The sequence below is a fragment of the Salmo salar genome, chromosome ssa15 (genome assembly GCF_905237065.1).
Source record: "Salmo salar chromosome ssa15, Ssal_v3.1, whole genome shotgun sequence".
NCBI lineage: Eukaryota > Metazoa > Chordata > Actinopteri > Salmoniformes > Salmonidae > Salmo > Salmo salar.
This window is the reverse complement of record NC_059456.1, coordinates 53780909-53806303: the sequence shown is the minus strand read 5'-3', so window position 1 is coordinate 53806303 and position 25395 is coordinate 53780909. Positions and strand designations below refer to the sequence as shown.

The 25395-nt window shown below is 44.0% G+C and overlaps 1 protein-coding gene across 1 annotated transcript in view; it reads left to right on the top strand.

Moving 5' to 3' along the window:
* The first annotated feature begins 10697 nt into the window (after positions 1 to 10697).
* Positions 10698 to 25395, top strand: part of LOC106571566 (bromo adjacent homology domain-containing 1 protein) — a 73747-nt gene continuing 59049 nt past the window's right edge. Inside the window, exon 1 of the mRNA XM_014144760.2 lies at positions 10698 to 11577. The gene's annotated coding sequence lies outside the window, so the exon portion shown is untranslated. The remainder of the gene's footprint in view (positions 11578 to 25395) is intronic.

Here is a 25395-nt window from a genome sequence, read left to right as displayed (position 1 = left end):
CCAACTGTAAAGTTTGGTGGAGGAGGAATAATGGTCTGGGGCTGTTTTTCATGGTTTAGGCTTTCTTATTTCAGCATGACAATGCCCCCGTGCACAAAGCGAGGTCCATACAGAAATGGTTTGTAGAGGTTTTGGAAGAACTTGACTGGCCTGCACAGAGCCCTGACCTCACCCCAGTCAAAGACCTTTGGGATGAATTGGAACACCGACTGCGAGCCAGGCCTAATCGCCCAACATCAGTGACCGACCTCACTAATGCTCTTGTGGCTACTACAGGGACTTTCTTCCATTCAATGTTCCAACATCCATTGGAAAGCCTTCCCAGAAGAGTGGAGGCTGTTATAGCAGCAAAGGTGGGACAACTCCATATTAATGCCCATGATTTTGGAATAAGATATTCAACAAGCAGATGTCTACATACTTTTGGTCATGTAGTGTATCTTGTCAGTATATCCATAATATTTGTCAGCAGTCAGTGTCCCAGCTTGCAGAGCTGTTTGGCTGCTGGTTGGTTTGGTGGCCATGATGCCTTTTGTTAGGTTTTGAGTCATTAGTCTGGGCATGCCTGTTTGTAGTTTCTGACTCAATCAAAGCCAATATTAGAGCGACATCAAGCCTCTATAGCCTTACCTGTATTTGCCCTCTCAAGATTTGAAAGACCATTGAGCAGGCTAGGTAGTTGTGCATTAATGAACAAACTGTAATGCTGTTTGGGCTTTTTGTGTGTACGATAGTCTCCAGATCCCATACAGTGCATTCGGAAAGTATTCAGACCCCTTGACTTTTTCCCCATTTTGTTGCGTTACAGCTTTATTCTAAAATTGATTATTTTCCCTCATCAATATACACACAATACCCCATAATGACAAAGCAAAAACTGTTTTTATAAATATTTGGAAATGTATTAAAAATGTTATATCACATTTACATAAGTATTCAGACCCTTTGTTGAAGCACCTTTATTTTTAAAAACTTTTTACACCTTTTTCTCCCCAATTGGTAGTTACAGTATTGTCCCATCGCTGCAACTCCCGTATGGACTCAGGGGAGGCGAAGGCCGAAAGCCATGCGTCCTCCAAAACACGACCGCCAAGCCGCACCAGGAAGCCAGCCGCACCCTATCCCAGATGACACACCGCCTCATGGGTCTCCATCTCCCGGTCGCGGCCGGCTGCGACACAGCCTGGCTCGAACCCGGATCTGTTGTGACGCCTCTAGCGCTGCGATGCAGTGCCTTAGACCGCTGCACCACTCTGGAGGCCCTGTTGAAGCACCTTCTTGGGTGTGACGCTACAAGCTTGGCACACTTGTATTTGGGGAGTTTCTCCCATTGTTCTCTACAGATCCTTTCAAGCTCTATCAGGTTGGATGGGGAGCGTAGCTATTTTCAGGTCTCTCCAGAGATGTTAGATCGGGTTCAAGTTCGGGCTCAGGCTCGGCCACTCAAGGACATTCAGAGACTTGTCCCGAAGCCACTCCTGCCTTGTCTTGGCTGTGTGCTTAGGGTCATTGTCCTGTTGGAAGGTGAACCTTCACCCCAGTCTGAGGTCCTGAGCGCTTTGAAGCAGGTTTTCATCAAGGATCTCTCTGTACTTTGCTCCGTTCATCTTTCCCTCGATCATGACTTGTCTCCAAGTGTCACGTCCTGACCAGTACAGAGTATATTTGGTTATTGTAGTTTGGTCAGGACGTGGCAGAGGGTAGTTGATGTATGTATTATGGGGTTTGTCACTGGTCTATGTCTGTGTTTCTATGTCTAGTTGATTGGGGTTGGACTCTCAATTGAAGGCAGGTGTGTTGAGTTGCCTTTGATTGGGAGTCCTATATAGTAGGATTGTCTTTGTTTTTCGTGGGTAGTTGTTTGAGAGCACTGCTTTTTGTTGAGCCTGCTTCCACTGTTTCATGTCGTTAGTTTGTTTATTGTTTTCTTCCGTGGTGTTCGCATTATTTTATAAATACATACGTTGAGCACGAAACCCGCTGCGCATTGGTCCCTTTCTCTCTACTACGACAAGCGTGACACCAAGCCCCTGCCGCAGAAAAACATCCCCACAGCATGATGCTGCCTCCACCATGCTTCACCGTAGGTATGGTGCCAGGTTTCCTCCATATGTGACGCTTGGCATTCAGGCCAAAGAGTTCAATCTTGGTTTCATCAGACCAGAGAATCTTGTTTCACATGGTCTGACAGTCCTTTAAGTGCCTTTTGGCAAATTCCAAGTGGGCTGTCAAGTGCCTTTTACTGCGGAGTGGCTTCTGTCTGGCCACTCTACCATAAAGCCCTGATTGGTGGAGTGCTACAGAGATGGTTGTTCTTCTAGAAATAGCAGGTGCAAATAGCAGTGATTGGTGATATCACACAGATTTTCACTTCAATGCAGGTAATATTACATTTCATTACATTACAACGGTTTGATTTGTTTGATCTGAGCAATTTTTTAGCTAGCTACATAGCTGTCTCTACATAGCTGTCTTTGTTTCAAAGATAATTGCGTAGGTTAGAGTAGTTTAGAGTAATTATCGAGGTTAGCTAGCCAGCTATTTTCGTCCCCCGCGACGCCATTTCCCAAACCTAGCCAACTATTACCGACGAGCAGCATTGTAGAAACGAAATGCATTACAAAGGAACGTCTTGATTAGTGTTATGTTAGCTAGCTACATAGTTGCCTTTGTATCATGATAATGGTGTAGTACTGAAACTATCGAGGTTACCTAGCCAGCTACACTTTCAAACAAAGTCAACAACGCAGCCACTGCTAGCTAGCCTACTTCACCAGCCAGCAGTACTGTATCATTTTAGTCAATAAAATTTTTGCAACGTAAGCTTAACTTTCTGAACATTCGAGACGTGTAGTCCACTTGTCATTCCAATCTCCTTTGCATTAGCGTAGCCTCTTCTGTAGCCTGTCAACTATGTGTCTGTCTATCCCTGTTCTCTCCCCTCTGCACAGGCCACACAAACGCTTCACGCCGCGTGGCCGCTGCCACTCTAACCTGGTGGTCCCAGCGCGCACGACCCACGTGGAGTTCCAGGTCTCCGGCAGCCTCTGGAACTGCCGGTCTGCGGCCAACAAGGCAGAGTTCATCTCTACCCTCCAGTCCCTCGACTTCTTGGCGCTGACGGAAACTTGGATTACCACAGATAACACTGCTACTCCTACTGCTCTCTCCTCGTCTGCCCACGTGTTCTCGCATACCCCGAGAGCATCTGGCCAGCGGGGTGGTGGCACTGGAATCCTCATCTCTCCCAAGTGGCCATTCTCTCTTTCTCCCCTGACCCATCTGTCTATCGCCTCCTTTGAATTCCATGCTGTCACAGTTACCAGCCCTTTCAAGCTTAACATCCTTATCATTTATCGCCCTCCAGGTTCCCTTGGAGAGTTCATCAATGAGCTTGACGCCTTGATAAGTTCGTTTCCTGAGGATGGCTCACCTCTCACAGTTCTGGGTGACTTTAACCTCCCCACGTCTGCCTTTGACTCATTCCTCTCTGCCTCCTTCTTTCCACTCCTCTCCTCTTTTGACCTCACCCTCTCACCTTCCCCCCCCTACTCACAAGGCAGGCAATACGCTTGACCTCATCTTTACTAGATGCTGCTCTTCCACTAATCTCATTGCAACTCCCCTCCAAGTCTCCGACCACTACCTTGTATCCTTTTCCCTCTCGCTCTCCTCCAACACTTCTCACTCTGCCCCTACTCGGATGGTATTGCGCCGTCGCAACCTTCGCTCTCTCTCTCCCGCTACTCTCTCCTCTTCCATCCTATCATCTCTTCCCTCTGCTCAAACCTTCTCCAACCTATCTCCTGATTATGCCTCCTCAACCCTCCTCTCCTCCCTTTCTGCATCCTTTGACTCTCTATGTCCCCTATCCTCCAGGCAGGCTCGGTCCTCCCCTCCTGCTCCGTGGCTCGACGACTCATTGCGAGCTCACAGAACAGGGCTCCGGGCAGCCGAGCGGCAATGGAGGAAAACTCGCCTCCCTGCGGACCTGGCATCCTTTCACTCCCTCCTCTCTACATTTTCCTCTTCTGTTTCTGCTGCTAAAGCCACTTTCTACCACTCTAAATTCCAAGCATCTGCCTCAAACCCTAGGAAGCTCTTTGCCACCTTCTCCTCCCTCCTGAATCCTCCTCCCCCTCCCCCCTCCTCCCTCTCTGCGGATGACTTCATCAACCATTTTGAAAAGAAGGTCGACGACATCCGATCCTCGTTTGTTAAGTCAAACGACACCGCTGGTCCTGCTCACACTGCCCTACCCTGTGCTTTGACCTCTTTCTCCCCTCTCTCTCCAGATGAAATCTCGCGTCTTGTGACGGCCGGCCGCCCAACAACCTGCCCGCTTGACCCTATCCCCTCCTCTCTTCTCCAAACCATTTCCGGAGACCTTCTCCCTTACCTCACCTCGCTCATCAACTCATCCTTGACCGCTGGCTACGTCCCTTCCGTCTTCAAGAGAGTGAGAGTTGCACCCCTTCTGAAAAAACCTACACTCGATCCCTCCGATGTCAACAACTACAGACCAGTATCCCTTTCTTTTCTCTCCAAAACTCTTGAACGTGCCGTCCTTGGCCAGCTCTCTTGCTATCTCTCTCAGAATGACCTTCTTGATCCAAATCAGTCAGGTTTCAAGACTGGTCATGCAACTGAGACTGCTCTTCTCTGTGTCACGGAGGCTCTCCGCACTGCTAAAGCTAACTCTCTCTCCTCTGCTTTCATCCTTCTAGACCTATCTGCTGCCTTTGATACTGTGAACCACCAGATCCTCCACTCCACCCTCTCCGAGTTGGGCATCTCCGGCGCGGCCCACGCTTGGATTGCGTCCTACCTGACAGGTCGCTCCTACCAGGTGGCGTGGCGAGAATCTGTGTCCGCACCATGTGCTCTCACCACTGGTGTCCCCCAGGGCTCTGTTCTAGGCCCTCTCCTATTCTCGCCATACACCAAGTCACTTGGCTCTGTCATATCCTCACATGGTCTCTCCTATCATTGCTATGCAGACGACACACAATTAATCTTCTCCTTTCCCCCTTCTGATAACCAGGTGGCGAATCGCATCTCTGCATGTCTGGCAGACATATCAGTGTGGATGACGGATCACCACCTCAAGCTGAACCTCGGCAAGACGGAGCTGCTCTTCCTCCCGGGGAAGGACTGCCCGTTCCATGATCTCGCCATCACGGTTGACAACTCCATTGTGTCCTCCTCCCAGAGTGCTAAGAACCTTGGCGTGACCCTGGACAACACCCTGTCATTCTCCACTAACATCAAGGCGGTGACCCGATCCTGTCGGTTCATGCTCTACAACATTCGCAGAGTACGACCCTGCCTCACACAGGAAGCGGCGCAGGTCCTAATCCAGGCACTTGTCCTCTCCCGTCTGGATTACTGCAACTCGCTGTTGGCTGGGCTCCCTGTCTGTGCCATTAAACCCCTACAACTCATCCAGAACGCCGCAGCCCGTCTGGTGTTCAACCTTCCCAAGTTCTCTCACGTCACCCCGCTCCTCCGCTCTCTCCACTGGCTTCCAGTTGAAGCTCGCATCCGCTACAAGACCATGGTGCTTGCCTCAGGAGCCGTGAGGGGAACGGCACCTCCGTACCTTCAGGCTCTGATCAGTCCCTACACCCAAACGAGGGCACTGAGCTCATCCACCTCTGGCCTGCTGGCCCCCCTACCTCTGAGGAAGTACAGTTCCCGCTCAGCCCAGTCAAAACTGTTCGCTGCTCTGGCACCCCTATGGTGGAACAAGCTCCCTCACGACGCCAGGACAGCGGAGTCAATCACCACCTTCCGGAGACACCTGAAACCCCACATCTTTAAGGAATACCTAGGATAGGATAAAGTAATCCTTCTACCCCCCCCCAAAAAGATTTAGATGCACTATTGTAAAGTGGTTGTTCCACTGGATATCATAAGGTGAATGCACCAATTTGTAAGTCGCTCTGGATAAGAGCGTCTGCTAAATGACTTAAATGTAAAAATGTACAAGGTTCTCCCATCTCCTCAGAAGAACTCTGGAGCTCTTGTTCACCTCCCTGACCAAGGCCCTTCTCCCCCGATTTCTTGACCGGGCGGCCAGATCTAGGAAGAGTCTTTGTGGTTCCAAACTTCTTCCATGTAAGAATCATGGAGGTCACTCTGTTCTTGGGGATTCTTCAATGCTACAGAAATGTTTTGGTACCCTTCCCCGGATGACACAATCTTGTCTCGGAGCTCTACAGAATTCATTCGACAAAATGGCTTGGCTTTCGCTCTGACATGCATTGTTAACTGTGGGACCTTATATAGACAGGTGTGTGTGTGCCTTTCCAAATCATGTCCAATCAATTGAATTTACCACAGGTGGACTTCAATCAAATTGTAGAAACAAATTAGCAAAAAAATTGAAAACACTGTTTTCGCTTTGTCATTATGGGGTGCTATGTGTAGATTGATGAGGATTTGTTTTTATGTAAATAATTTTAGAATAAGGCTGTAATGTATCAAAATGTGAAAAAAGGGAAGGGGTCTGAATACTTTCCGAATGCAGTGTATAAAAAATGGTCAGAACCATGTTTGTGTAGGCCTGTGATTCCTCATACAGTGGGGGGGAAAGGTATTTGATCCCCTGCTGATTTTGAACGTTTGCCCACTTACAAAGAAATGATCAGTCTATAATTTTAATAGTAGGTTTATTTGAACAGTGAGAGACAGAATACCAACAAAAGAATCTAGAAAAACGCATGTCAAAAATGTTATAAAATGATTTGCATTTTAATGAGGGAAATAAGTATTTGACCCCTCTGCAAAACATGACTTAGTACTTGGTGGCAAAACCCGTGTTGGCAATCACAGAGGTCAGACATTTCTTGTAGTTGGCCACCAGGTTTGCACACATCTCAGGAGGGATTTTGTCCCACTCCTCTTTGCAGATCTTCTCCAAGTCATTAAGGTTTCGAGACTGACGTTTGGCAACTCGAACCTTCAGCTCCCTCCACAGATTTTCTATGGGATTAAGGTCTGGAGACTGGCTAGGCCACTCCAGGACCTTAATGTGCTTCTTCTTGAGCCACTCCTTTGTTGCCTTGGCCATGTGTTTTGGGTCATTGTCAAGCTGGAATACCCATCCACGACCCATCTTCAATGCCCTGGCTGAGGGAAGGAGGATCTCACCCAAGATTTGACGGTACATGGCCCCGTCCATCGTCCTTTTGATGTGGTGAAGTTGTCCTGTCCCCTTAGCAGAAAAACACCCCCAAAGCATAATGTTTCCACCTCCATGTTTGATGGTGGGGATGGTGTTCTTGGGGTCATAGGCAGCATTCCTCCTCCTCCAAACACGGCGAGTTGAGTTGATGTCAAAGAGCTCCATTTTGGTCTCATCTGACCACAACACTTTCACCAGTTGTCTTCTGAGTCATTCAGATGTTCATTGGCAAACTTCAGATGGGCATGTATATGTATTCTTGAGCAGGGGGACCTTGCGGGTGCTGCAGGATTTCAGTCCTTCACGGCGTAGTGTGTTACCAATTGTTTTCTTGGTGACTATGGTCCCAGCTGCCTTGAGATCATTGACAAGATCCTCCCATGTAGTTCTGGGCTGATTCCTCACCGTTCTCATGATCATTGCAACTCCACAAGGTGAGATCTTGCATGGAGCTCCAGGCCGAGGGATATTGACAGTTATTTTGTGTTTCTTCCATTTGCGAATAATCGCACCAAATGTTGTCACCTTCTCACCAAGATGCTTGGCAATGGTCTTGTAGCCCATTCCAGCCTTGTGTAGGTCTACAATCTTGTCCCTGTCATCCTTGGAGAGCTCTTTGGTCTTGGCCATGGTGGAGAGTTTGGAATCTGATTGATTGCTTCTGTGGACAGGTGTCTTTTTTATAGGTAACAAGTTGCGGTTAGGAGCACTCCCTTTAAGAGTGTGCTCCTAATCTCAGCTCGTTACCTGTATAAAAGACACCTGGGAGCCAGAAATCTTTCTGATTGAGAGGGGGTAAAATACCTATTTCTCTCATTAAAGTGCAAATCAACTCATAACATTTTTGACATGCATTTTTCTGGATTTTTTTGTTATTATTCTGTCTCTCACTGTTCAAATAAACTTACCATTAAAATTATAGACTGATCCTTTCTTTGTCAGTGGGCAAACGTACAAAATCAGCAGGGCATCAAATACTTTTTTCCCCCACTGCATATACCAAATTAATGGAAAATGTAAATTTCCAAGAGGATAGCTTGTGTTTTGAATGTCTCCACCTGCTATTTTTTTGGTAGCATTGTTGTCTATAATGTATGGAAGCCCAAATGTCGATACTATCAAAAAATTTAGAAACTTAAATCAAGATACTTTTCGAGATACTATCTAAAATGTTTAGATACTATGTAAACATTTTGAGCTACTATCAAACCGTTTTTAGATAATATCTAGATTTTTTTATTCTAAGTCAACTTTTTTAGATATGTAAGTCAAAATGTCAAGATACTGAATTGAAATTTAGAGATACAAATTCAAAATTCTTAGATAGTAGAAAATTATCCCCTGTGAACTTATACCTGTGATCTCTGTTTGTCTGTTGCCAGTTCGTCTTGTCAAGTCTACCAGCGTTTTTCCCGTACTCCTCTAGTCCCTGTTTTCTAGTTTTCCTGGTTTTGACCATTCTGCCTGCCCTGACCCTGCCTGCTGTTCTGTACCTTTCGGACTCTGCTCTAGATTACTGACCTCTGCCTGCCCTTGCCCCCTGTTGTTGTAATAAACTTTTGTTACTTCGAACTGTCTGCATCTGGGTCTTATCCAGAGGTCTGATAGTACAAACTGGCCATGACTGACCCAGCAGACTCAAACCAGCTTCGCAAGGCCATCTCCTCCCAAAAAGCCACCATTGGGTGGCATGAGGAGTTACTTTGAGGTCTTCTGGATGGATTCCAGACCTTGGCAGGACGCCATGACTGTGCCTTGAATACATTGCTGGACCAATTCCGTGGATTATCTGTGAAGCAGCCGGCCACGACAGTAGTCTCCCAGCCCCCAATAACACCGCTGTTAGCAGTGCGTCCCTCCAGGCCACCCCGGCTTCCCGAGAACCCTGCTTACCTCCTCCGAAACGCTTTGCTGGAGGGTCAGGAACATGTCGGGCGTTTCTCTCCCAGTGTTCCCTCATCTTCGAGCTGCAACTCTCGTCCTTCCCCTCGGACCGCTTGACGATAGCGTATCTCATACAGCTGATGTCCGGGAGGGCTCTCGCCTGGGCTACGGCGGTGTGGGAACAACAATCTGCCTTGTGTTTCAGCCTGGAGGAGTTTGTGGCTGAGGTGAAAAAGGTTTTCGATTCTCCGTTGTCCGGGAGAGAGGCTGCTAGGAAGTTACTTCAACTTCATTAAGACTCCCGCAGTGTGGCGGACTATGCGGTTGATTGCCGCACGTTGGCTGCCAAGAGTGCCTGGATCCCGGAATCCCTGTTCGACACGTTCCTTCATGGATTATCGGAGGAGGTTAAGGACGAGCTCGCAGCCTGGGAGCTGCCTATGGATCTCGATTCGCTCATCGCCTTGACCATCCGGATCGATGGGCGGCTACGGGAACGTAGGAGGGAGAGGAGGTCTGATTCTGGTCCCAAATGCTCGCCCAAGGATACCACCTTGCCTCCGAGGAACTCTGGAAGTCCCCGGCGTCTACGTCCCCGAGAGGATCTAAGCTTACCCGAGTTCTCCTGAGAGTCTCCGAGGTCTGCCGACTCGCCTTTTTCGGAGCCGATGCAACTTGGCAGAGCTAGGCTGTCTCCAGCCGCAAGCTTACGCAGACTTAACACCCAGTGTTGTCTGTATTGCGGAACTGCCGGTCATTATGTGTTACCTGTCCTTTAAAGGGACCAGGCTCATCAGTAGGTACGAGTACTCTGGTGGGCCATACGGATAATTTTTCTTCTCCCCTTACTCGCACCCCTCTCCAACTCAAGGTCATGAGTTGTTAACTCGAGCACAATTAATCTGTGCTTCAGTCTGATCAACTGTAGCCTACTGATAACAACCACAGCTGCAGGTAGCCTAGAGAAGCCTATGCGCTCTGATCCCCTCTGGCCAGAGGAAATGAGGCGGTAACGTCATGTATTTATAGCCTAAGCTATTTATTTATAGCCTAAAATAGGCCTATTTATTTGTGTTAAGAGAAAATGTGAATGTGATTAAATTTGGTTTATATTCAAACTTCGGGTGGCTAGGTTACCAAGACTCAATCCAAAATGATTGACTGGAATGAATCAATCAACACAATAGTGATGACATACTGTGTGAGTAACTTTTTAATTACAGATGTAATGATGCAACCCTGCATAAAGCAAGCTTAGCCCTGTTAGTTCAGTTTAAAAAATCTGTTCCCATCATAGCCCATATAAAACTGTTTACAGCTGATTTACTACTATGTCTGGTAAACTATGTTTATTACTAGGGCCCAGAGTTTTACCTAGTTAAGTTAGCCTACCAGATCAGGAAAACTCTGAGCCCCAGGAAAACACCTCTGAAATCACCACACAGTTTGTTACAAAGAAAGAAACGTATCGTATAAGTATGGTCTACTATCTCACATTTTTAGTTGGTATCTCAAAATTTGAACGTGCTTATCTCGAAATTTCGACTTACTATCTAAAAATTTAGATACTATCTCGAAATGTTTAGATAGTAGGCTATCAACATTAAAAAAAAAATGTGGCGTGAATGGGCTTCCAAAGTCATGGATGTATGTTTATAACTCAAGCTAGGCTATGCCTATGCTATAAAAAGTAGCACGCAGGAGACCCATAATTGCCCTTGCCCGTTATTGCTGTTGAACAGTTGCCTGGCCATGCGCTGGTGCCCCTTTAAAAGGCTCTCCATGTTGCCCTCACATGTGATCGGACATACAGCGGCTCCTGGATGATGCTGTTATGTAAAACACGCTACACTGCAAAATAAGGTGTTTTATTTTACACGCTGCAGAATTATTTTTTCTCTCCTGCTTTGTAGACCGTTCGGCTGAGGACTGTTACACTTTTAGGCTAACAACACTTCGGCTGCGAGCAGTCTTGTTTGTGACTGGTGCACAACTGAAAACTGCCTTGCACTGCCATAACGGATAAAGCGACGTGTTTCTCTACACTTCAGCCCCCCCCTCTCTCAATCAGCCGTATCAACTCGTGTGTGGAAATAGATCCGCGTTTGAGTTGATGTAACGCTGGTAAACAGTTACAGGGAATATGCTACCTTTCGGAGAGTAGGAGGGTGGTTGGAGTGGTTTTGCTTCTTTCGTCGATAATATATATATTTTTTTTTTGGGGGGGGGGGGTTCTTCGAATAGAGTGTAGGAAAGCTAGAGGAAACCAACATCTAATAATTCGACGTTGACTTTCGCGGAAGGCTGAGTGAGACAAGCGCTTAAAGTCAAGAACAGAAGCCAGCAGCCCCAACGTCGGACTAACGTTGGAAGCTAGTTCGTCGTGTTTAGCGATATATCTACCTCTAACAACAAGGTGTCCTGGTCACGATTATACTGTAGATAGCCTACCTAATATATTGTAAACTTGCCTAGGGAGGAGAGTGCCACAGAGACCCACCCGGGTGAGTAGCTTGCGTTGCTATCTCTTTTTGAGTTGTTTCGGGGAGTACGTTAGCTAGCTAATGCCAGTAAACTAGCTCACACGATTTGTGTTGTTCTTCCATTGATGGCGTTGGCAGTGTTCTTGTTTCGAGTCGAGTGTATGGGCATTTATGAGGTAAATGGCCGTGGAAATAGGAAGATGTTTTTTTGGGGAGTGGTAGCTACTTGGCTGTGCAGCCAGACAGCGTGCGCGATGTCCACTGCCTGGCCATCCACGCTAGCTCGGCTACTGTAACTGCTACTCGTGTTAGCCAAGTGACAGACTCGACGTTGTGGATGTGATCCTAAAGTATGCATTCGTTTTGATGTATAGTGTAGTTGGCAATACGTGGATGTTAGTCTTCTGAGACTACGATATTATCCATCGTGAAACTGTCATTATTGGCTTGCATGCTCAACGGGAGAATAAAATGAGAATAATTGGATAGGTAGACTGCTTTAACTGTGTCCTTATGATCCCTTCTAACATGTGTTAAGTTTATTGAACCTGTATTGGGGTTTTGTTATTTGTCGCATGTTTCTCTGTCAGTATCATGGTAGCGTGTGCGCACTACACCGGTAGGCAGGAGAAACGAAAAAGTGCGCAGATCAGTTCGCTATTTTGCATAATATAGCGTTGATATCACACCTGTTCTAACATTGAGTTCCACAGATGCTGATGAGGATGCTTAACTTTTCTAATGGGAACATTTCTTCTGCAGTTTGAATTGTGGGTGAACCAATAGTCATTCACTCACTGTGACACATGCAGGCAGGTGCATTGAATAGTCGATGTCACAATATCTGATTGCCAGCCGTTCCATTTACGGCATAAAGATGACATCATGCATGCATTTCATTCCCACATTATAGTTTGCGTTGTAACGTGCCTTCCAGGTTATTAACTAACTTGTGAGCTCCTAGTAGTTGAAACGGTGGTTGCCTGCTAAGTGATGATATTCAAGCTAATGAGCTGCCATATTATGCAGACAATCACAGGAATTTGCCCGCATATTTATCTATCATTGGTTAAATCAAAACTATTGCTCACCTATGACCTGAACATATCACTCGACTACGCCAATAATGTGGCACCATTGTCATATCAGTTGTTATGGTAGCTGACTACTGTTAGCCTACATTGTAACAATTCTCAACAATCAATATTGTTACATTTCCATTGGCTTCAAGGTTGAGAGCTCAGGTTGAAAGGGGGATTTTGAGTTACCGCTGAAGGGATATAAAAACGTCTGGGTGTGAGACTGAGCAGCATGTCACACCAACACCTCCAATGCAATGAGTCCATGTCCACGGGTACTGTACAAACTGGTCTAAGCTGTTTAGGTGATGCTGAAATCTGGTTTTGAACTTTTGAAGAATTCTGTAGATGCCCCCCCCACACACATACACACATTGTATCTCTCACTGGTGTAGATTAAGTTTGCGGTGCAATTACAGCAAGCCCAGTCAGACCTGTATGGATGACGACAAGAATGGGAACTATGTCATTTAAAGATGTCACTGTGATAAAACTCCCCTGGAAACAACAACAGGGAAATGTACCTTGACATTTAGGTAGGTGGGGAAGATGGTACAGCATGGATGTGTTGTCAGATAAATGGGCTGGGAAATTACCACTTTGTATTAGTCACTCTGCTTCTCTCCTTCCTGCTACATCTTACCAGAGCTGGAAAAACAACTCGGATAGTTTGCCTTATTTCACCATTTGTAAGGATTTGTGTTTCCTTGTTTTGGTTTTTATTTTACCGAAGCAATGTTTGTCCGTTTGCAGGTTTAGGCATTGGTTTAACAAATTAATGGTTACTCTTTGACACCCTGGGTTATTGCAGTTTAGACTAATCTCTGGGTATATAAGTGATTCTTCAGTCACTAGCTGTAGTAGTCTTGAGTGTTAGCCTAATGCAAACTTTGGTTGTATCAGAGGTTTCATCACTTTAATGCAGTGGACTCCTGATAAATGTACCTGTGTTCATTTCGTCAACAAAAATGGTGACCTATTTGTCTAACACCTATTTTTCAGTGGCAAATGATGAGACTATAACTGATTAAATTGACCCATAAACTATAACTAAACAAAGATTTTTCATTTCAGTTGACTAAAACTAGGTGAGATGAAATGATCTCTGACAATCTGACTACTAAGTGGACCGGACAGTAGTTTTTGGAGAGATTGAGAGCTTTTCAGTGATAAGCAGCACAGTTCTGTTCAGCAGTTGGAAGGAATTGGCACACACAGCCTATATCACGCAGGCGCCACCAGTCTTCTACACTGAACAAAAATATAAAGGCAACTTGCAACAATTTCTAAGATTTTACTGAATTTCAGTTCATATTAGGAAATCAGTCAATTTAAATAAATTCATTAAGCCCTAATCTATGGATTTCACATGACTGGAAGTGCAGATAAGTATCTGTTGGTCACAGATACCTTTAAACAAAAGTAGGGGCAGCCTCGTGTAACACTACACATCTCCTTCCCATCGACTTGATCATGCTGTTGTTTGTGGATGTTGTCCCACTCCTCTTCAATGGCAGTGTGAAGTTTCTGGATATTGGCAGGAACTGGCACACACTGTTGTACACGTTGATCCAGAGTATCCCGAACGTTGCTCAATGGGTGTCCTGTCTGAGTATGCAGGTCATGGAAGAACTGGGACATTTGCAGCTTCCAGGAATTGTTTACAGATCCTTGTGACATGGGGCCGTGCATTATCATTCTGGAACATGAGGTGATGGAGACGAATTAATGGCACGACAGTGGGCCCCGGGATCTTGTCATGATATCTCTGTGAATTCAGATTGCCATCGCTAAAATGCAATTGTGTTCATTGTTCATAGCTTATGCCTGCCCATACCATAACCCCACCACCACCATGGGGCACTTTGTTCACAACGTTAACATCGGTAAACCATTCGGCCATACTGCCATCTGCCCAGTATAGTTGAAATTATTTGATTTGATTAATCCGTGAAGAGCACACTGCTCCCAGTGGCGATCAAAAATGAGCATTTGCCTACTGAAGTTGGTTATACGATGCCTAACTGCAGTCAGGTCAAGACTCTAGTGAGGACAACAAGCACGCAGATGAGTTTCCCTGAGATGGTTTCTGACAATTTGTGCAGACATTCTTCGGTTGTGCGAACCCACAGTTTCATCAGCTGTCCGGGTGGCTGGTCTGACGATTTTGCAGTTGAATAAGCCAGATGTGGAGGTCCCGGGGTGGCGTGGTTACACATGGTCTGAGGTTGGGAGGCTGGTTGGATGTACTACCAAATTCTCTAAAACAGTGTTCGAGGCTCCTTTTGGTAGAGAAAATAACATTCTCTGGCAAAAGCTTTGGTGGACATTCCTGCAGTCAGCATGCCAATTGCACGCTCACTCAACTTAAAACATCCGTGGCATTGTATTGTGACACAACTGCACATTTTAGTGGCCTTTTATTGTCCCCAACACAAGGTGCACCTGTGTAATGGCCATGCTGTTTTATCGGCTTCTTGATATGGCACACCTGCCAGGTGGATGAATTATCTTGGCGAAGGAGAAATGCTTAACATTTGACATTTCTGGGGTCTTTTAATTTCAGCACATGAAACATAGGACCAACTGTTTTTGTAATTTTGTTCAGTATAATTAACTAGGCAAAGGGTAGCTATGAAACACAAGATGCTTTACAAAATTAAAAACAATGGTAGCATTGAGTTTAGTAGTCTAGCTATGTTTTTCTCTGCCTAGAGTAGAGAAAAGTAGTCCGTTTTGAATTTGTAGTATCACGCAACCCTCCTACATTTCATAGCCAGGTTCTGTAGACGGGTTTTCTTCCTCAAAAAATAGCTTGATAGCCCTTACCATTCAAAATATATTTTTTATCGTGCTTTGGTGGTCCGTATTTAACATTTCATAAAGGATGTCGAGGGCTGTTTAAAAACTAGGCTACTTGCAGACCGGACTGGTAACATGACCAGTAACCTACAGTGGACTAAAAGTATTCAGACCCCTTGACTTTTTCCACATTTTGTTAGTTTACAGCCTTATTATAAAATTGATTTAAATCGTTTTTTCCCCCTCATCAATCTACACACAATACCCCATAATGACAAAGTAAAAACATGTTTAGATTGTGTGCAAATTTATTGAAAATAAAAAAACTGAAATCACGTTTTAGTATTCAGAACGTCTTTGAAGCACCTTTGGGAGCGATTACAGCCTCGTCTTCTTGGGTGTGACACTACAAGCTTGGCACCTGTATTTGGGGAGTTTCTCCCATTCTTCTCTGCAGATCCTTTCAAGCTCTCACGTTGGATGGGGAGCGTCGCTGCACAGCTATTTTCAGGTCTCTCCAGAGATGTTCGATCGGGTTCAAGTCCAAGCTCTGCCTGGGCCACTCAAGGACATTGAGACTTGTCCCGAAGCCACTCCTGTGTTGTCTTGGCTGTGTGCTTAGGGTCGTTATCTTGTTGGAAGTTGAACCTACGCCCCCAGTCTGAGGTCCTGAACGCTCTGGAGTAGGTTTTCCCTCGATTCTGAGTAGTCTCCCAGTCCCTGCCGCTGTAAAACATCCCCACAGCATGATGCTGCCACCACCATGCTTCACTGTAGGAATGGTGCCAGGTTTCCTCCAGATGTGACACTTGGCATTCAGGCCAAAGAGTTCAATCTTGGTTTCATCAGACCAGAGAATCTTGTTTCTCATGGTCTGAGAGTCTTTAGGTGCCTTTTGGCAAACTCCAAGTGGACTGTCAGGTGCCTTTCACAGAGGGGCTTCCGTCTGGCCACGCTACCATAAAGGCCTGATTGGTGGAGTGCTGAAGAGATGGTTGTCCTTCTGGAAGGTTCTCCCATCACCACAGAGGGACTCTGGAGCTCTGTCAGAGTGACCATCGGGTTCTTGGTTACCTCCCTGACCAAGGCCCTTCTCCCCCGATTGCTCAGTTTGGCTGGGCGGCCAGCTCTAGGAAGAGTCTTGGTGGTTCTAAACTTCTTCCATTTAAGAATGATGAAGGCCGCTGTGTTCTTGGGGACCTTCAATGCTGCAGAAATGTTTTTGTATCCTTCCCCAGATCTGTGCCTCGACGCAATCCTGTCTTGGAGCTCTACGGAGAATTCCTTCGGCCTCATGGCGTGGTTTATGCTCTGACATGCACTGTCAGCTGTGGGACCTTGTATAGACAGGTGTGTGCCTTTCCAAATCATGTCCCATCAATTGAATTGACCACAGGTGGACTCCAAGTTGTAGAAACATCTCAAGGATTGTCAGTGCAAACGGGATGCACCGGACCTCAAGTTCGTCTCATAACAAAGGGTCTGAACACTTATGTAAATAAGTGATTTAAAAAAAAAAAACATTTTATTTTATACATTTGCTGACATTTCTAAAGCTGTTTTTGCTTTGTCATTATAGGGGTATTAAGCCAGCAGCATACCACCCTGCATCCTACTGCTGGCTTGATTCTGAAGCAAAGCAGGGTTGGTCCTGGTTGGTCCCTGGATGGGAGACCAGATGCTGCTAGAAGTCGTGTTGAAGGGCCTGTAGGAGCCACCCTTTCCTTTGGTCTAAAAAATATATCCCAATGCCCCAGGATAATGATTGACATTGCCCAGTGTAGGGTGCCATCTTTTGCATGGGATGTTAAACGGGTGTCCTGACTCTGGTCACTAAAGATCCCATGGCACTTATCTTAAGAGTAGTGTTGTTAACCCTGGTGTCCTGGCTAAATTCCCAATCTAGCCCTCATACCATCACGGTCATTTAATCATCCCCAGCTTACAATTGGTTTATTCACCCCCCTGAAACTACTCCCCAGGTCGTTGCTGTAAATGAGAATGTTCTCAATCAACTTATCTGGTAAAATTCAAAAAATATTGTGTGTAGATTGCTGAATATTTTAATTTAATAAATTTTAGAAAAAGGCTATGATGTAACAAAATGTGGAAAAAGTCAAAGGGTCTGAATACTTTCTGAAAGCACTGTATCTGCAAACATTTGGTAGCACAGAAAGGGATAGGAAACAATTTGACTAAATACCTCTTTCCACTACACATGCCAGCAGCGTACCACCCTGCATCCCACTGCTGGCTTGTCTGACGCTAAGCAGGGTAGGTCCTTGGATGGTGCTGCTGGAAGACAAGATGCTGCTGGAAGTGGTGTTGGAGGGCAAGTAGGGGGAACTCTTCCCTCCTAATCTAAGGAGATCCCAATGCCCTAGGGCAGTGACGGGGACATTGTCCTGTGTAAGGTGCAGTCTTTCAGGTGGGACATTAAACGGGTGTCCTGACTCTCTGTGGTCATTTAAAAATCCTATGGCACTTATCGTAAGAGTAGGGGTGTTAACCCCGGTATCCTGGCTAAATTTCCAACTTGGCCCCGTTTTCCATTATGGCCACCTAATCCTCCTAAATGGCATATCGCTCTTCACCTCTCCACCTGGTGTGGTGAGCGTTCTGGCACAAAAATGGTTGCCGTGCATTACCCAGGTGGGTGCTACACATTGGTGGATATGGTGAGTTTCGCCCTAGTATGTAAAGCGCTTTGAGTAGAAAAGTGCTATATCAATTAATTCATTATTATATCTGACTGGGTAAATCACTTTATTTTGAGTTAATGTTGACCCAGGGGTTCAGACTTGAGCATTTGGACCAGAACTCGGGCACTGGGACTCGGACTTCAGCCATAGGGACTTGTCGCTCGGCTCGTGACTTGACCATTGGTGACTTTGAGTCAAGCACAGGGGACTTGGGACTCAAATTGGACTTGAGGTTTAGTGATTTGACTACATCTCTTGGCGAAACAGTCTTTAGCTCGCCTTGTACTTTTGAACAACAATGTGGAGGTGATGGAGGTGCAACCTGTACTACTTTGCGGCACCATCTTGTGATTGCAAATTTGAAGGCCTTCAAAGTATTCACACCCCTTTACCTTTTCCCCACATTTTGTTACAGCCTGAATTTAAAATAGATTAAATTGAGATGTTTTGTCACTGGCCTTCACACAATACCCCATAATGTCAAAGTGGAATTATATATTTTGGGAAATTTAAAAGAATGTATTAAAAAGGAAAAGCCTTAAATGTCTTGACTCAAGTATTCAACCCCTTTTGTTATGGCATGGTAAAAATGTGCTTAAGTTGCACAGACTCACTGTGTGGATTTCACCACGAAGTTGATTTTTAAAACAGTTAGTCTAATGCATGTGATAACTGAGGATGGATCAACATTGTAGTTACTCCACAATACTAACCTAATTGACAGAGTGAAAAGAAGGAAGCCTGTACAGAATACAAATATTCCAAAACATACTGCAAAAAAAATGTGAATACAAAGTTTTATGTTGGCGGCAAATCCAATACAACACATTACTGAGTACCACTCTCCATACTTTTAAGCATAGTGGTGGCTCCATCATGCTATGGGTATGCTTGTCATTGTTAACACTAGAACCGCTGGGCCTTAATGGACTCCCCTTGAAGCTAATGAACAGTCATTCTGACTGCAACACTCTAACAGTGTAATCAATATATTTCATAAATGCTATCTCAAAAATAATCTTTTAGTTGTGTTTGAAGGCCTTGGGTTACATTAGAATACGATTTTTATTTGATTTCAAATAACAAAATAGCATTTTATTTGTTTGTTACTACAGGCTGTATGTAAAAAAACAAAAACACTTGTTCAATCAATTTTGTTTGCTGAGTGCCTTTTGTTATAGGTATGAAACAGAACGCATATGTGTTGGAACATATGTAAAAATACCCAACCACCAATAGTCACGGTCAAAAGACACGAGGTCAGATGATTACATTAGTTGCCTAAACTAGAGGTCGACCGATTTATGATTTTTCACCGCCGATACCTATTATTGGAGGACCAAAAAAAATTTTTTTTAAATTTGATTATTTATTTGTAATAATTACAATTACAACAATACTGAATGAACACTTATTTTAAGTTAATATAATACATCAATAAAATCAATTTAGCCTCAAATAAATAATGAAACATGTTCAATTTGGTTTAAATAATGCAAAAACAAAGTGTTGTTGAAGAAAGTAAAAGTGCAATATGTGCCATGTATTCCCAGGTAAGATGTTTTAGGTTGTAGATATTATAGGAATTATGGGACTATTTCTCTCTATACGATTTGTATTTCATATACCTTTGACTATTGGATGTTCTTATAGGCACTTTAGTCTTGCCAATGTAACAGTATAGCTTCCGTCCCTCTCCTCGCTCCTACCTGGGCTTGAATCAGGAACACATCGACAACAGCCACCCTTGAAGCAGCGTTACCCACGTAGAGGAAGGGGAAACAACTACTACTAATGTACGAGACCCGCGCGCCTCGTACATTTTGAGTAGCCTTCGGAACGCGCTAACAAGAAGGAGCTATTGGGACATAAATTAACTTTTTCGAACAAAACTACATTTGCTGTGGACCTGGGATTCCTGGAAGTGCCTTCTGATGAAGATAATCAAAGGTAAGTGAATATTTACAATAGTATATTTGATTTTAGATGACTCCAAGATGGCGCTAACCTGTATCGCCTAGCCTATTTTTCTGAGCATAGCACCTCGTTTATTGCAAAGTGTGATTTCCCAGTAAAGTTATTTTTAAATCTGGCAATGCGGTTGCATTCACGAGATGTTAATCTATAATTCTTTGAATGACAATATTACATTTTGACAATGTTTTCGAATAGTAATTTTGTAAATTGTAGCGCTGATTCACCGGAAGCATTTGAGGGAAAATATTTTCTGAACGTCACGCGCTGATGTAAAATGCTGTTTTTATATATAAATATGAACTTTATCGAACAAAAAATGCATGTATTGTGTAACATGATGTCCTAGGAGTGTCATCTGATGAAGATTGTCAAAGGTTAGTGCCGCATTTAGCTGTGTTTTGGGTATTTGTGATGCATGCTAGTTGCTTTGAAAATGGCAGTGTGATTATTTTTGGCAGGGTACTCTCCTAACATAATCTAATGTTTTGCTTTTGCTGTAAAGCCTTTTTGAAATCGGACAACGTGGTTCGATTCAGGAGAGGTGTATCTGTAAAATAGACATATGTTTGAGAAATTGAAGTTATAGCATTTATGAGGTATTTGTATTTCGCGCGACGCGATTCCACTGGCTGTTGACCCGTCCCAGGTTCCCAGACAGGTTAACTGACTTGCCTAGTTACATAAAGGTCCCCCCAAATTTTGTTTTTAAATCGGCGCCCAAAAGTACCGATTTCCGATTGTTATGAAAACTTGAAATCGTCCCTAATTAATCGGCCATTCCGATTAATCGGTCAACCTCTTGCCTAAACATTATAAGTAACAGGTGGCCTTGATAAATAGTGAACACAAATGGAATGAAGGCATTATAATGAATGTGTCGACATGACAGCAGTCAAAAATAGTCTATTGTTAGCTCGTGCTTATTGTGTGCAATTTCACACAATGACATCAGTTGGATTTCATTTAGCTGTTATCCGTTGTCCTAACAGTTGACACAAGTTTTTTGTTGTTTTAACTTTCACTTGCTTGACACACTTTGACATACCTTTTGTTTGGTTGTAGCAGGTAATAGTCTCCTGTTTTCTCTTTGTCTGTTGTCTTGTCATTCTTCAGCACCGTTGTACGGCAGTGCAGGTGCCTTATTTTGCGCACAGGGAGGGAGCTCCCGTCTCACTTTGTTCATGGTACCAGCCAGACTTGTTTTCTTTGCAAAGAAATGGCATTGCCCGTGAAGTTAACCTGTTATGGCTAGGGGGCAGTATTGACACGGCTGGATAAAAAACGTACCCGATTTAATCTGGTTACTACTCCTGCCCAGTAACTAGAATATGCATATAATTATTGGCTTTGGATAGAAAACACCCTAAAGTTTCTAAAACTGTTTGAATGGTGTCTGTGAGTATAACAGAACTTCTATGGCAGGCCAAAACCTGAGAAGATTTCAAGCAGGAAGTGGCCTGTCTGAGAAGTAGTGTTTCATCTTGGCTCTTTTTATTGAAGACTCAGGATCTGTGCAATAACGTGACACTTCCTACGTCTTCCATAGGGTCTCAGAGCCCGGGAAAACGTTGAACGATATCGAGGCAGGCTCTGGCTGAAACACTTTATCGCTTTTGGCAAGTGGCCACTCAGAGTACTATGGGCTTAGGCGCGTGCCCGCTTCGACCGAATGCTTTGTTTTCCTTTGTCTGTTTATCTAAACGCAGATTCCCGGTCGGAATATTATCGCTTTTTTATGAGAAAAATGGCATAAAAATTGATTTTAAACAGCGGTTGACATGCTTCGAAGTACGGTAATGGAATATTTAGAATTCTTTTGTCACGAATTGCGCCATGCTCATCACCCTTATTTAGCCTTTAGGATAGTGTCTAGAGCGCACGAACAAAACGCCGCTGTTTGGATATAACGATGGATTATTTTGGACCAAACCAACATTTGTTATTGAAGTAGAAGTCCTGGGAGTGCATTCTGACGAAGACAACAAAGGTAAGAACATTTTTCTTATAGTAAATCTGACTTTGATGAGTGCTAAACCTGCTGGGTGTCTAAATGGCTAGCCCTGTGATGCCGGGCTATCTACTGAGAATATTGCAAAATGTGCTCTCACCGAAAAGCTATTTTAAAATCGGACATAGCGAGTGCATAGAGGAGTTCTGTATCTATAATTCTTAAAATAATTTTTATGCTTTTTGTGAACGTTTATCGTGAGTAATTTAGTAAATTCACCGGCAGTGTTCGGTGGGAATGCTAGTCACATGCTAATGTAAAAAGCTGGTTTTTGATATAAATATGAACTTGATTGAACAAAACATGCATGTATTGTATAACATAATGTCCTAGGGTTGTCATCTGATGAAGATCATCAAAGGTTAGTGCTACATTTAGCTGTGGTTTGGGTTTATGTGACATTATATGCTAGCTTGAAAAATGGGTGTCTGATTATTTCTGGCTCGGTACTCTGCTGACATAATCTAATGTTTTGCTTTCGCTGTAAAGCCTTTTTGAAATCGGACAGTGTGGTTAGATTAACAAGAGTCTTATCTTTAAAATGGTGTAAAATAGTCATATTTTAGAAAAATTGAAGTAATAGCATATCTAAGGATTTGAATAACGCGCCACAGAATTCAACTGGCTGTTGAGTAGCCCATAGAGGTTAAGAAATTGTCCATGGTGACATTTCTCCCCTTGTCAAGGGAAGGTCTCAGACACTCGCTCACCTGCTGCTTGATGTGGATGTTTTCTCAGATACTGAAAGCCGTTCAGCATGTTCAATTACGCACGCTCTCACTGTGTAGCCTACTCCAAGTAGGCCAGAGTAGACTGATAAGACTGCTTTGATTCAGTGAGCTGATATAGGTATCATACCATTTTAAAAAAATAAATAAAGATTTATAGTTAGAATAGACCAATCAATACAATGTCCCGCCCTGTTCTTCATTCACAATTGGTGATTACATAATTATGCACAATTTGCTACTCCCACTTTCTCCCCATAATAGTTTACTTAACTTCATCTGTTACGTGTGAAATTTTAGGTTCAGTTTCGAGGCAATTATCGTGTAGATTATCAGCTGGGCACTTGCAACTGTCATAAAGGAGCGGAGCAGTCAGGAGAAGGAGGGACAATAAAATAAAGAGACCCTCCTAAAACTGGTTATAACTCCAGTTCTGTTTGATATTATTATTCTAACAATGGCAGTGTGTTATATAGACTTATTTAGGAAAAGTCAAGGATGGAGGGTGGCATGACTTAATGTATGAGCAGTCAAAAAAACTTATTTTGCTGTTCTAGACTTTAGGACTGGGGAATTTTTCAGGATAAAAGAAACAAACAAACAGAATGGCGCTAAACACAGGCAAAATCCTAGACGGAAAACCTGGTTTGGTCTGCTTTCCACCAGACACTGGGAGATAAAATCACCCTTCAGCAGGACTATAAAATAAAACACAAGGCCAAATCTACACTGGAGTTTCTTACCAAGAAGACAGGGAATGTTCCTGAGTGGCTGAGTTACAGTTTAAATGTACTTGAAAATCTATGGCAATACCTGAAAAATGGTTGTCTAGCAATGATCAACAACCAATTTGACAGAGCTTAAAGAATAATGGGCAAATCAAATGTTGCACAATCCAGGTGTGCAAGGCTCTTCGACTTACCCAGCAAGACTCACTCCTGTAATCGCTGCCAAAGGTTTTTCTACAATTGACTCAGGGGTGTGAATACTTATGTAAATATAGATTTATGTATTTCATGTTTTATGTATTTCATGTTTTCTTTCACTTTGTCATTATGGAGTATTGTGTGTAGGTGGGTGAGAAACACATCTATTTAATCCAGTTTGAATGTAGGCTGTAACACAACAAAATGTGGAATAAGTCAAGGGGTATGAATACTTTCTGAAGGCACTGTATGCTTGTGCACATGGAAGTCAGTGATTTATGTTGAGTATAGGTTGCGGCAATACAAATTATGTGACTAAAGTGAAAGGGCATTTTGTTTAATAAAATGGCCCACTGTTTTTTTGTCATTTTTGACAAACTAGACTAAATCATCATCAAAAATGTGACAGACTTAATGATATTTTAGTCAAAATGACTAAGACTAGACTAAAACTAAAAAAGAGTGCCAAAATGAAACAACTGAAATGCACTGGCTTGGGACTGTTGTGACCGTGCAACTGAAACTAGGGATGTGCATCTTTCCCTTTCAAGACAATATGACACGTATCTAAATACATGCGCTCCGATACGATATAGGAACAATGTTTTAATTTGAAACTATTCAGTTTGAGTAACAGAACCGGGAACAAAAAATGATCTATAGGCCTACTGTTCCCGAACAGAACCATTATTTTAAAAGCATGGGAACTGGTTAATAATTTTCTTTTATGTTCAGGGCATTTTTATTTTTTTTGTCTCACAAATGCAACAAACCACATGGAAAATCCTCCCTCTGTCACTCAGTAACTTCTTCCAGTGTCTACCTGCCAGCTGAAAATCTTTGCCTGTGTGGGTGTAGGCTACCTGCCCTTCCACCTCCGACGCATAGCTGTAGCCTTCTGAGTTACATGGGTGATTCATAAGACCGGGAGAGAGATTTTTAATTGCAGAATAATGGATTAACCTTTTCAATTCTAGTTAGGGGTACTATAGTTTTCACATTGGATTTATTAACTTCAAAAAGATAAGACATGTTTTTAAATTCTGATGCCGCTCTGCGCACACAAGCTTGTTAGCTAGCTAGCTTCTCTGTTCCAATGATAAGCCAACTCCTCTGAAGTTCAGACATGCAAAGTTCCTCCATAGAAGCCGCTCCTCCATAGGTAGAATTCTGTTGGCCTAATTCAGATAATGCATGTCACCACAAGATGCCCAGCGCTTCAAGCCAAGCCTTCTCCTCTACCTTCTCTCGCTCACTCCCCAGTATTGATGGGTCGTTTGAGGGACGAGTCAGCTCTGAGAGCCGGCTCTTGTAGGTGGCTGATGGGAGCCGGCTCTTGTAGGTGGCTGATGGGAGCCGGCTCTTGTAGGTGGCTGATGGGAGCCGGCTCTTGTAGGTGGCTGATGGGAGCCGGCTCTTGTAGGTGGCTGATGGGAGCCGGCTCTTGTAGGTGGCTGATGGGAGCCGGCTCTTGTAGGTGGCTGATGGGAGCCGGCTCTTGTAGGTGGCTGATGGGAGCCGGCTCTTGTAGGTGAATGATGGGAGCCGGCTCGCATATCAGAAGAGCCGAATCTATTTATAAAAAAATTAAGGTATGAATAATGAAAAGATTTAAAT